At 40.1% G+C, this 14,244-nt stretch overlaps 1 protein-coding gene across 2 annotated transcripts in view; it reads left to right on the top strand.

Annotated features, from left to right (window-relative positions):
• Window positions 1-14,244, top strand: part of USP32 (ubiquitin specific peptidase 32) — a 210,875-nt gene that overhangs the window by 112,097 nt on the left and 84,534 nt on the right. The gene's annotated exons all lie outside the window — the stretch shown is intronic.

Below are 14,244 nucleotides of genomic sequence, written 5' to 3'. Positions count from 1 at the left end.
TGACCTTGGGGATGTCACTTCTCTTCTCTGTGCCTCAGTTTCCTCATTAGTACAGTGGGGATTGAGACTGTGAGCCCCACGTGGGACAGAGACTGTGTCCAACTCAGTTTATTTGTATCCACCCCAGCCCTTAGTACAGTGCCTGGCACATAGTAAGTGCTTAACAAATACCATAATTAAATACCATAATCCGTCACTTGCAAACCCATGCTTGGCTTCTGCTTTTTTCTGCTGCTGCCCTGTTCTGCTGTGTGCTAGATTCAGAAACATTTGGTACATTAAACTTTTCAAATGGGACGTCGAAAGTGAAAGTTCCCTGTGATTAACACAGTGAAAGATATTCACGTTGGTTTTTAAAATGGACAGGAAACATTCATTGTGAAGCCTCAGCACCTCCATTTAAATTAGTTAAATGAGCCAAGATATCCAGGCAATATGAGAGAATTCTAATTTTTCACTCGTAAATGACATTTACGTTAGAGTGCAGATGCCTTTAATTACTTTCCTACACACAATTATAAAATGCATTTGGAAGTCACAGCAAGTTGCACGCGTTGCCATTTTTAATCAAATGGTGTTCCATTTCATTTCATTATAAATATAGTTCAGTGATAGCTATTTCAGTCTAATTTTAGGAGAATAATTTACTGGCTTGATTTGCTGGGAATTTAGGTTTTACTCTGACACTATATATATATTCTTGTGAATTCAGTGCTGCGGTTAGTTTTAGCTTTTTGGGTAACTGTACAAGGCACTAACTCAAGCCAGAACTTCTCAGGACTTAATCGTAAGAGGAGCGTCGTTGGGATTGTTTGAGAATTGACTTAGATTATGTTTTAATTTGTTTTTTAATTATGTCAAATGGGATGCTCTATATGACTTATTTATTTGGCAGATACTGACTGTTTTTGATGCTGCGATAATTAAAGCCGTCTGCACGCAACATAAATGTTATGTATGGGATATTGCTTATTTACATTTGATATTCAAATAGCCTAGAGAATTTCAAGGAGCACTCTTCAGGCACCTAGGTATCAAAAATAGGATATGAAAATAATTAACATTTTAGATACGCTTTTGGTAAAAAAAATAATGTCTACATATTTTAGGGAGCTGGTTCTGACAGTGGCATTTTCTACAAGGACCCCGAGGAAGAGGGGTTTATTTTGGGCGCAGGCAATTTTGGTCATTTTGTCTTTTAGAAGCAAATTTTATGTGTGTACCGGCGGGTTGGGGGTGGGCACTGTTTCACATTGCTGTCCTTCAGATTCCAAGATGAAGTCACTGGTGAGATTTCATCCATGTATACCAATATATCTTAAAGTATCTGATGTGTGCAACCATCAAATTGAGAGCGAAAACAAGTCCAGAGGTATTGTGGCACGGGTGTGCCATCATCCTCTGCCTTTTGTCTGTCACAAATTCGCTTTTCCAATTTCCCTTTTGTCCCCCAGGCTACTTCAAATGATTACTTTTTTATCATACTTTTCCTGAGTTTCCAAGAAGAATTATTATGCAGCTGCGTAAGCACAAACAGTAAAATGAGCTTAACAAGAAATAGTCAGCAAGAAACTGAAACCATTGTGCTCTAGGGATTTTTCTGGTGGGGATTTAACCCAAAAGTTGAATCTTAATCGTCTTTCCCAGAATCAACCGTGTATATGGAAAAACACCGAACGGGGAAGCGGAGTGGTCTAGTGGATAGAGCCTGCGCCTGGGAGTCGGAAGGACCTGGGTTCTCATCCCGGCTCTGTCACTTGTTTGCTGTGTGACCTTGAGCAAGGCACTTCACTTCTCTGTGCCCTCAGTTACCTCATCTGTAAAATGGGGTTTAAGACTACGAGTCTCATGTGGGACAGGGACTGTGTCCAACCTGATTAGCTGGTATCTACCGTACAGCTCAATACAGCGACTGGCACATAGTGAGCACTTGCCCAATCCTATTATTATTATGTCTGTACCCATTATTTCTAACCTTGTTTAGGTGCCCAGCCCTTAACAAATACCATTATTATCATTGTCATCATTATTATTATTTTGTTAGGAGTCTAGATTTAAGGAGAGTGGGCAGAACGAACCCAGAATTGTTCTCTGTATCTCACACCACCAGGACGAGGGGCAACCATTGAAGCTTGAAGCTGACCATTGAAGCTTGAAGCTGGTAGGTCCAAAACAAATGAAAGGAAACAGTTCTTCACACAGCAGATGGTCAGGATGCGGAGTCCTTTATCACAGGAGCTTGTGCAAGCTGAAAATATCATTAGGCTTAAGGGAAGTATAAATAAATTCATGGATGAAAGGCCCCAGATGAACATGAGATGCATTTTTCAGGTTTAAGAACTTGTATAATTCTGTGGGTAATTATCCGGTGTTATTCATTTTTCAATTCAGATAAGAACTGGGTTTTCGATGTTAAGAATCTTGGTTTCTATTTTGGTTTTGGTTTTTATGATTCATATGCAGCAACGTCTGTGTGACAAGTGTTACTTGGGTGCCATTACTCCTTTCTGTGGTTTGCAAGGAAACAAATGGCTAAATGGCTGTTCCTGTCGCAGCTCCCCATGGACGCTCGGAGCAATATTAAGGCAACTCTGCCCGTTGGACTCCGGCATCAATCTCAGTCGAGATCAGGAGCGAGGAGAGGGATAGAATTAAAAAGAAAAGGAAGAAAGAAAGAAAAACGACTGCCAGTTACTCAAGGGAACCCCCAGACACTTTATAAAATGGAAAAACGCCTATCCTCCGGGGGAAAAGAAATTGTGACATTGTGACCAAATTGCTAAGTACATTTTTATTCTGTTGACATCAAGTGGAAATATTGACAATTCATTGCGCAACTCGGCTAAATCAGTGTAATTTACCATGGCAGAAGTCGAGTGGGTTCAGGAAGTGACAAGTACATTTTGGCAATGCAAATAATAAGGAAAACTTCAACTTCAACCTTCATTTAATATATATATGTATATATATGTGTGTATATATATGTGTGTGTATATATGTATATATATGTGTGTGTATATGTATATATATGTGTGTGTATATGTATATATATGTGTGTATATATGTATATATGTGTGTATATGTATATATGCGTGTGTGTATATGCATATATGTGTGTATATATGCATATATGTGTGTATGCATGCATATATATATGCATACATATATAAGCATATATGCATGTATATATGCATGTATATATGTATGTATATATGTAAATATGTGTATGTATATATATGTGCATGTGTGTGTATAGATGTATCTATGTATGTGTGTATATATGTATGTGTGTATGCACATATGTGTATGTATATATGCATATATATGTATGCATGTATATATGTATGTATATATGTATGTGTGTATGCATAAATTTGTATGTATATATATATATATATATATATATATATATATGTATGGGAGAAGAATCAGGTTAAAGCCTAAATATGCATAGCCTAGTAACAGGTTACTAGTGGGGAAGTTAGAAATGGAGAAGAAAAAGTTGGACATTTGTGATTTGTTCTTGGGTTATGCGAAGACTGTGACACAATTTTCTACTGATGTAAGAATGTGTCTGTTGTACTCTCCCGAGTGCTTAATAAAGTGCTTTGCAAACAGTAAGCACTCAATAAATGACTGAATGAATGAATGCATTAAGCACTTACTGTGTGTCAAGCACTATTCTAAGGGCTAGGGCATATGCATGATACTCAACTTGGACAAAGTCCCTGTCCCACATGAGGCTCACAGTCTTAATCCCCATTTCACTGGTAAGGTAACTGTGGCCCAGAGAAGTTAAGTGACTTGCCCAAGGTCTCACAACAGACAAGTGGCAGAGCCGGAATTACGCTGCTTCTCTGTTCTATTTATCAATGACTGCACTAGGATACTGATAATTGAACCGGTTAATTACTTTCCATTTGCATCTTTTTAAGTGTGTGGCCCAAGTATGAATGCCCAATTGTATATGCAGTTCATCCATAGACAGAGAAGTTGATATTGCTTTGATCATCCATTTATGAACCCATGAAGAACAGGAACTGTTCACTTAGTACACTAACCGTGCACTTAGTACAGCGCGTGGCACAAAGTAACTGCTTTACAAGTCCTATAATTATTCTTCATAACCAATAGGTCAGATGGCCAGGAGAGCTACTATCCCACTTTTTCTGTGTTTCCTTTTCCCACTGCCACAGGCAGACCACTGGGTTGGTTGGAACTTTGCCATAGTCTCATGTTTGTCTTTTGGGAGGTTTATCAACAGGAATCTGTTTTTGTTTTCTGTTTTCCTGGAAGTGGGAAGTCTTACCATTTCATCTGCTTTTTTTTTTCTTAAGACAATCTGTATCATTCCGAGCAGTTCCCGTTCTGTGGTGTTTTATGAGGGAAATTTGGGTATTTTTCTATATACTTGCGTTCTGTACCCATGCTACCATCTTGCAGTACTGTCATGTCCTGGGCAAGAGTATTTTTGTAGTTTCGAGACTTTGCACATTAAAGTTCACACTCTCCCCTCATAGTCGTGTATTTTAATAGAGTACCTGCCCAGTAAGCTTGTCTTCTGAGGCTAAATCTGCATTTCACTATTTCCAAATCCTCTTACGGAGGCTGGGTCTTGCTTGCTTTAAGCAGTTCTGAGAAGGTCATCGGGAGCCCTGCTGTTTACTTCAGAGGGCTCGAGAGCTGCGATTTGTACAAAGTACTCTGATTTCGTGACTGGATTATTTTTTGGTAGTGGCCCGACCCTGTGGAGTTGAAGAGCATTTTGTGTAGCAGGGACAGATGTAAGGTGGGACTTGATGATGGTAGAAGAAAGTTCTAGCCAAGTGGTAGGTACAATGTTAAGAATATGGTATGCTTCTTCTGTTGTGAACCTGAGAGAATTGTACCTATAGGTGGGTGAAATCCTCTTTTTTTTTTTCCTAACAGAGTATGCAGTTAAGTGTTTGTCGCTAGATTTCCAGTTTAAAGCCACTTAAGTACAATTGAAAATTCAACAGTCGGGGCCTCTTGACTGGTAGATTTTCTTTAAATGAAGATAAAGTTATTTCCTTTTCCAAATTCATTTTCAATTGTGGGGCAGCAAGAGTGGCATTGAGCTATGACTTGATTAACTATTGCTCTTAAAAAATTTCAGCAAACCCCTTCACCTGTAAGGAATCTGCCATCCTCACATAATCATTCTCATAATCCCAAAGTCCTTTTCATAGTGTTCATTCAGTCGGATTTATTCAGTGCTTGCTTTGTGCAGAGCACTGTAGTAAGCGCCTGGAAAGTGTATTTCCATTGATTTTTAATGGACTCTCAGTTCTGAGAGTACAGTACTGATTTTCTTCTGAAACTATCCTAAACTGCCCCATTAGGGGGTAAACCCCTTGGGGGCAAGGACCCTGACATTATTTTGCTTTTGTTTAGCACAGTGCTTTGCACCAAGTGGGTGCTCAAGTAATAGTACCATTAGTTTTTGCTCTCCCAACTCCAGGTATTTGATGTGCAGTTGGGGGATTTTACCATGATGGCACAGCATGGTAATCAGACTTGTCTTTTCTCCTCACAGTGTAATTCATGGCTCAGTGTTTGGAAAATCTCTTCCCTCTGTCTCCATTTCTTGAACTAGAAAACAGGGGTGCTTTAGAGAAGTGGACTCGAAGGATTTAAGAGGGTAAACGTTTGGGGCAACAGTAATAGTTTGTTTGAAAATGCTATCCAAAAAGCTACATGTCTATACCATGGAGGAATTAGGGAAACTGTCATTACTAGCACACTGTTTAGATAGTGCAGCTTTTCTAAACTGTGTCCCTAATGCTGTCATTTCAAAATACCTTTCTCCCTATCTAATAAATTCCAATAATCTTAGTTGAGGTGGACACTTCAATTAGATGAAGTAAAACATGCTTAAATAGATGGCTGTCTACTTATAGAATGGGTCCAATTCAAAAAGCAATTTTACCTTGACTGCCACTCATAATAAAAGCAAGTAACATTATAGTCCTCTACCGTAGCTCCGAAGGATAGATGCGTTGAGAGTTTGCAGTGTTATAAATAAGTTCGTACTTAAAGAACTCGATTATGATTTGGATGTTTTTACCAAATGGAAAATCATCATTTTTTTTTCCTGCAGTTTTGCTGTTGAAGCATTAATGAATATTGTCTATCTTTTATTTACAGCTACTTTAGGTCAGGTTTTTCTGGTACTATACACCTGTTTTTCGGATAGAAGATGCCGTTCAGTTTACATTACAAACCCAAAAGAATTGCAGTAGTACATTCTGCAGGGACCCCTGTACTTGAGAGATAATTACTTTCAGTTGGGCTTATGGAACCAAAGGTCGCAGTCGTTATTCCTAAATTTGCATTGCAAGGCTGGGAGTCTGAGTGTGTTCATGTGGTCGTAGGGTTGCTTTCCCCTCCTACAAAGCTTTATTGAGGGCACATCTCCTCCTCTAAGAGACCTTCCCTGACTAAGCCCCCCCTTTTCCTCTTCTTCCACTCCCTTCTGCATCGCCCTGACTTGCTCCCTTTACTCTTCCCCGTTCCCAGCCCAACAGCATTTACGTACATATCTGTCATTTTTTAATTTATATTCCTGTCTGTCTCTCTCCCCCCTACCTCCCCAAGACTGTAAGCCCGTTGTGGGTGAGGAAAATGTTTGTTGTTGTAGTGTACCCTCCCAGGCATTTAGTACAGTGCTGTGCACAAGTAAGCACTCAATAAATATGATTGAATTGAATGTTTCAGGGTTAAAACTACCATTATTTGCTGTTTTACCAGTTCTAAAATTTTGAATCATTTCCCATTCAATATACAATTAATAGCTAAAGAACAATCAAAATTCCTTATTGGGTCAGTCCATCGTTCTTAGTGACCTCTCTCAAATCGTGGCACCAAAGGATGTGACCTCCACTTGTATCTACCCCAGTGTTTAGGACAGTGCTTAACAAATAGTAAGGATAATAATCCTGACACATTCCTCCTTCCTTCCCTGTACTGTGAATTGATCCAATCTTTTCTTGAACCCGTTGATATTTTGGGGCTGCACAGCTTCCAGGGTAATCAATTCCCTGGGAATTCCAAAGAAATTTCAGAAAAGAAATAGTGACCCACACGTTGAAAAAATGAAACGTGAATGTAAGATGTTGCCTGTTGAAAACTACATCATAGAATGAATGAGCCAGAGCTTTCTAAAGGTAGAAATGTGAAGTATTAATTTGGAGATTGTGATAGAAACAAAATATACACCGTTTGTCAGCTTCATACGTATGCCTTTTTTATTCTTCTAGAAGTGATGAAAAGGAAACAATTCATTTATTTCAGTATCCTTGATTTTCACAACACAAGTTCGCAAAAGGCAGAATAAATATCAGGTGAAAATAGTTCTTTTGAAGGCCAAAGTAACACAAGCAATTAAGATGCTACAAGAGAAGCCTAATACTAAATACCCATTTCATAACTTCATGTAGGTTTGATCTCCTTAATTACTCTTAGGGATTAATTATTGCTATTAACCCTTTAAATTCACACATGGATCTTTTCCCACTTTATAACCACATGACACTGAGGCCATCAACCCTGTGTGAAAGCAATCAGTGATATTTATTGAGCGCTCACTATTTGCAGAACACTGTACTAAGCGCTTGGGAGAGTACAGTACCACAGAAGTAGCAGACACATTCCCTGCCCATAACAAGCATACCATCTTTGAGGAGCAGCGTGGCTCACTGGAAAGAGCCCGGGCTTTGGAGACAGAGTTCATGGGTTCAAATCCCAGCTCCGCCAATTGTCAGCTGTGTGACTTTGGGCAAGCCACTCAGCTTCTCTGGGCCTCAGTTACCTCATCTGTAAAACGGGGGTTAAGACTGTGAGCCCCACGTGGGACAACCTGATCACCTTGTAACCTCCCGAGCGCTTAGAACAGTGCCTTGCACACAGTAAATGCTTAATAAATGCCATCATTATTATCTTTGGGTTTGAATTTTTGGGACGACTCCGTGGTACAGGGGGAGGGAGCTCCAAAACAGCAATGTGTATATTTGTGTGCTGATTCATTCATTCATCATCATCATCATCAATCGTATTTATTGAGTGTTTACTATTTGCAGAGCACTGTACTAAGCGCTTGGGAAGTACAAATTGGCAACATATAGAGACAGTCCCTACCCAACAGTGGGCTCACAGTCTATTCTTATTTATTGAGTGCTTACTACATGCAGAGCACTATACTAAACACTTGGGAGAGTGCAATAAAACAAGAAGCAAATTCCCTGCCCTCAGTGAGCTTACTGTCTTCTCACCTTTTACCCAAAATCAGTTCAGGCGCTTAGAACTACAGCCGAGATCCTAGAGGATGAGAGGTTCTGAGAGAGGAAGTGCCCACGGTAATGCCCAGGTCTTGACCAGACCAAAAACATTGTCATTCATTCAATCAGTCATCATCAATCGTATTTATTGAGCGCTTACTATGTGCAGAGCACTATACTAAGCGCTTGGGAAGTACAAATTGGCAGCATATAGAGACAGTCCCTACCCAACAGTGGGTTCACAGTCTAAAAGGGGGAGACAGAGAACAAAACCAAACATACTAACAAAATAAAATAAATAGTGGTATCTACTGAGCGCTTACTGTACTAAGCGCTTGGGAGAGTCTAGTACAGCCAAGTTGGTGGAGGCATTCCCTGCCTAAAACAAGCGTGCAGCCTTGAGGCAATCAATCTTGTGGCAATCAAGACTCAGGTCTCCTCTTCATTGAGTCAATAGTAGGAAGTCAGTCAGTCAACTGTATTCAGTAAGCACTTACTTTGTGCAGAGCACTGTATTAAGCAGTTGGGAGAGTGCGATATAACAATGAACAGGCACATTCCCTGCCTACAATGAGCTTACAGTCTAGCGGGTGCTTTGGTCCTACTAGGCCAACCCATCAGCATCCAGAGCAAAATAACTTGTTTTGGCAATCCTTGTGACTGATTTATCTTTCTTTTTTTTAAATAGAATTAGTCAAAATAACTAATGTGGCATTTTACTGCTCCTTCTCCCGAGGATTCACTAGGGTACACTCAGATTTAGAAGATACTTAGAGCTGAAGAGCGAAAGGTAGAGGTTTTATCTTCTCTCTTGTAAACGTAGCTTCAGCATCTAAAACCTTGGTAGATCTTTCAGACCTGTTTGTTTGTATTTTTAAATCAATGGTATTTGAGTGCTTACTATGTGCAGAGCACTGTGCTAAGCACTCGGGAGAGTAGAATACAACAGAGTTGGTATTCCCTGCCCACAATGAGCTTAAAGTCTAGAGGAAGAGACAGACATTAATATAAATAATTATGGATATAATAATAATAATAATGGTATTAAGCGCTTACTATGTGCAAAGCTCTGTTCTAAGCAATGGGGAGGTTACAAGGTGATCAGGTTGTCCCACAGGGGGCTCACAGTTTTAATTCCCATTTTACAGATGAGGGAACTGAGGCACAGAGAAGTTATGTGACTTGCCCGAAGTCACACAGCTGACAGTTGTAGGATTTGAACCCATGACTTCTGACTCCAAAGCCGGTGCTCTTTCCACTGAGCCACGCTGCTTCTTATGGATATATACATAAGTGCTGTGGGGCTGAAGGAGGGGTGAATAAAGGGAGCAAATCCAAGCGCAAGGGTGACACAGAAGGGAGAAAAAGTAGTAAGGGAAGGCTTTTTAAGTAATAATAATAATAATTATGGTACTCATTAAGTGCTTACTATGTGCCAACAGAATATCAAGGGGATGTAGTGGCCCCCACCTCAGAAAGTCTGGTGTCTCTGATGAATCTTCCCAGTATTGCAATCTCATCAGTCCCCTCAACACTCATGTATTTACTAGTAATTGCATTAAGCGCTTAAACTGTTCAAAGTACGAAGCACTAGGAGAGAATATGCAGGTGGGAATCAGACATGGTCCCCGTCATCCGAGGGCTCACAATTTAACTACTTATATTTATATTATATAAATTACTATATATTATAATCGCAATTTAGCTACTTATATTTATTCGCTTGTATCTATCATTTTCTGGTATGTGTATTCATCTGCTTATATTAACTACCTCCAGTTGAACTCCTTAAGGGCAGGAAGTCACCCCTTTTATTTCTCTTGTCTGTTCCCTGAGCACATAGTGCTCACATAGTCCCCACAGCACTTGTGTATATTTGTACATATTTATTAGTCTATTTATTTTATTAATGATATGTATATAGCTATAATACTATTTATTCTGATGGTATTGACACTTGTCTACTTGTTCTGTGTTGTTGTCCTTCCCCCCCTTCTAGACTGTGAGCCCGTTGCTGGGTAGGGACCGTCTCTATATGTTGCCGACTTGTACTTCCCAAGCGCTTAGTACAGTGCTCCGCACACAGTAAGCGCTCAATAAATACGATTGAATGAATGGATAGTGCAGTGCTATGCACCAAATAGACACATTTGACACTGCAACATGTACTCTTGGATCGGATCACATTTATTTGAAGCTGGGATTGATAGTATTTTCTGATAGCTGTGGCCTTTAGCCCCCAAGTCAAAATGCCATTTCTCACCACAGCTGAGGGATATGTCCATTTAAATAAGTCTGGAGCCATTAATTGATTAAAAAGGGAGCCAAACATCAATTTTGCAGGATCACATCCTTGAAGGTAGTCTTTATTTGGTGTCAAGAGGACAGGAATGGCCAATCCTGAAGGCCCCCAAACCAAAAACATAAAGAGTCATTTTAAAAAAGGTACTCAATTCAGAAATTCTGTAGACTGTAAAGACAAAGGCACTTGTCTTTAAGTACTTATTATATGTTCGGCATTGTTCTGAGCTCTGGGGTAGATATGAGTTAATCAGATTGGACACAGTCCCCATCCCACATAGGGGTCACAGTCTTAAATAGTCTCCCTTGCGCTTAGTAGAGTGCTGTGCACAGACTAAGCACTCAAAGACAGTTGGTCTAGTTCTAGACTGTTTCACCTCTGTTTATATAAAAAAAAAGATACTTCATTTTCATGTGGAACTTAGACTAAGAAATGAAGGATAACAGGAATTAATAAACTAAATTGGTTGATTATGTATGGATTTTCCCAGAGTAATGCTGGCGATCCTTGGAATCTCATGCAATTTGCTTCTGAAGTCCACCTGGGTCCAAGTAGCTGAAGCTAAATCCGATTAGGAAGCTGGCGTAGATTTAAAGGCTCAGAGCATCTGGAAAATAAGATCACCCGTGGCTCTGCTTAATATAGAAAGCTTTCTTATCAAATAGGTATTTGTGAAACACTCACTTCACTGTAATCTAAGTCCTAGTTGCATGTAAATTGTTACTCATATAGTAATGTGAAGGGGATAAAAATGTACCCTGTTACCTCTTTTTGAGGCTATCAAGTTTGTCAAAATGTTTGCCTTAAATGAGCTTAAGATTGAGTTATTGCTCTGTCTTTTCAGAAAAACTCAAAACTTCCTTTTAGCAGTTGCCACTAATTTAGAACAGAAAAGATGGTTTTGCAATAACCGAGAGGCACAGATCTGGTTAGTATTCTGTTCTGTGATTTACTTGAAGATTCCTTTTTTTTTTTTTTTTGGATATGTTGTACTTTAAAAAGCTAAACTGAGTGATCTGAAGTAACAATAAAATGTAAATGCTATTTACGTAGCCCCTTCATTTTTGGAAAGTCCAAAATGCGATTGACTTAATGCTCATAGTTCATGTACTTCCACATTTTAGACTGTGAGCCCACTGTTGGGTAGGGACTGTCTCTATATGTTGCCAACTTGTACTTCCCAAGCGCTTAGTACGGTGCTCTGCACACAGTAAGCGCTCAATAAATATGATTGATTGATTAGAGGAGCCACCAGATTTCCTACATCTCATCTTGAGAAGCAACATGGCCTCATGGAAAGAGCACGTGCCCGGGAGTCAGAAGACCTGGGTTCTTCTCCCGGCTCTGCAACCCTGTCTGCTGCTGTGTGACCTTGGGCAATTCAGTTCACTTCTCTGTGCCTGCGTTATCTGTAAAATTAGGATTAAGACTGTGAGCCCTATGTGGTGCCGGGACTGTGTTCAATCCAATTATCTTGTATCTACCCCGGCGTTTAGTACAGTGCCTGGCATATAGCAAGCACTTAACAAAATGCTACAGTAATAATAATTATTATTATTATTGTTCACTGAAATACTAGGGAATTGAGAGGATTTTTTGAAATTAATTTTCACGTCCCTAAAATGAGACACCAGGCCACCTGTACACATCAGAGCATTGTGACTTGGGGACCCACTAGCATCGAGAAGCAGCGTGGCTCAGTAGAAAGAGCCCGGGCTTTGGAGTCAGAGGTCATGGGTTCGAATTCCGACTCCACCACAAGTCTGCTGTGTGACCTTGGGCAAGTCACTTAACTTCTCTGAGCCTCAGTTACCTCATCTGTAAAAATGGGGATTAAGACTGTGAGCCCCACGTGGGACAACTTGATCACCTTGTATCCCCCCCCAGTGCTTAGAACAGTGCTTTGCACATAGTAAGCGCTTAACAAATGCCATTATTATTATTATTATCAAGTAAGCAATGATTTGGTGTTGTTTCCACTAAACTGCACAGAGAAGTTGAGCTTGAAAGTCTTACTTTTCCAGTCTCCAGGCTGCTGGCCTTCTTGGAGAGGGGATTTTAAGGATCATTTTTGCAGTGCAGTATTAGGTTCCAGACCCAACTAAAGACCTACAGCTCAGCGGTGATGTCCAACCTTCTCTGAGTGGAAGAGCCAAACTCTCCCTTTATTGCACCCACTAATTGGCACCTTCGTCCCCGCCAATTCCGGACACACAGACACAATCGTCGTTGCACCATTTCTGAAATTCCACTGTATTAGATTCTGCTACATTGGTAAAAGGGATATATAAGCAAGTCAGATGCAAACTATACGGCAAGCTGCACGGCCTAGTGGAAAGAGCCTGGACCTGGGAATCAGAGGACCTAAGTTCTAATCATCATCATCAGTCGTATTTATTGAGCGCTTACTGTGTGCAGAGCACTGTACTAAGCGCTTGGGAAGTACAAGTTGGCAACATATAGAGACAGTCCCTACCCAACAGTGGGCTCACAGTCTAAAAGGGGGAGACAGAGAACAAAACCAAACATACTAACAAAATAAAATAGAATAGATACGTACAAGTAAAATAAATAAATAGAGTAATAAATATGTACAAACATATATACATATATACAGGTGATAATAATGTAATAATAATAATGATAATGTTGGCTTTGCACATAGTAAGCGCTTAACAAATATCATCATCATTATTATTATTCATTCATTCATTCAATCGTATTTATTGAGCGCTTAGTGTGCTGAGCACTCTACTAAGAGCTCGGGAAGGGCAAGTTGGCCACATATGTTGCCACCTCCCCAGCGCTTAGAACAGTGCTTCGCACATAGTAAGCGCTTAACAAATATCAAAATCCCACCTCTAGCACTTGTCTGCTCTGTGGCCTTGGGCAAGTCATTTGACTTCTCCGTGCCTCAGTTGCCTCACAGGATTTAAGACTGTGAGCCCCGTGTGGGACAGTGACCGTGCCCAACCTGATTTGTTCGTACCCACCACAGCGCTTACTATGGTGCCTGGCATACAGTAATCACATAACAAATACCAGAATTATTATTTTCGTATTGTACGCTCCCAAACACTCAGTCCAGTGCTCTGCACATAGCGCTCAATAAATACCGTTGATTGATTGATCTATAGAAAGACCAGCATGGCAAGCTACAAATCAAAACAGGAGAGCCTGTTTGGGGCAGATACATCATAAGGATTGAGAGAGAGCAGGAAGAAGTTAACAGGGCACCAGGGGCTGCAAACTTCAAACGTCAGCACAACAATTGCTTTTCCAAATTCCTTGTGTGTGCATTGTGTAGTCAGGACTGTGGATTCTGCTTTGGCATCTCAGCTACTTATGCATCCATAACACTAAATGCCTTGTATGGGTACTCCCATACTTCCATATTTTTCCACTTGAAGAGGAAAATACGTGTGAAATTTAATGCATCTAAGGCCAAAAATGTATCATTGTTCTGCCTAGCTCTCTCTTCCTCCTCTTTTATGGGAGGATGGCACTCTGTATTTGTGTTGAGTAAACGTGAATTTACCATCTATCATGGCTTTTTTTTTTTCTTAGTGTAGCCTGGAATACTTTATTTCACACTTATGACAGCAAAGTATAAGATTAAAATGCCTGCTACAAATGTGATAACGT

This window comes from Tachyglossus aculeatus, chromosome 17, assembly GCF_015852505.1.
Source record: "Tachyglossus aculeatus isolate mTacAcu1 chromosome 17, mTacAcu1.pri, whole genome shotgun sequence".
In the NCBI taxonomy this organism is placed as follows: Eukaryota; Metazoa; Chordata; class Mammalia; order Monotremata; family Tachyglossidae; genus Tachyglossus; species Tachyglossus aculeatus.
The sequence above is the reverse complement of the archived record's forward strand: the minus strand, read 5'-3'. Positions and strand labels throughout refer to the sequence as shown.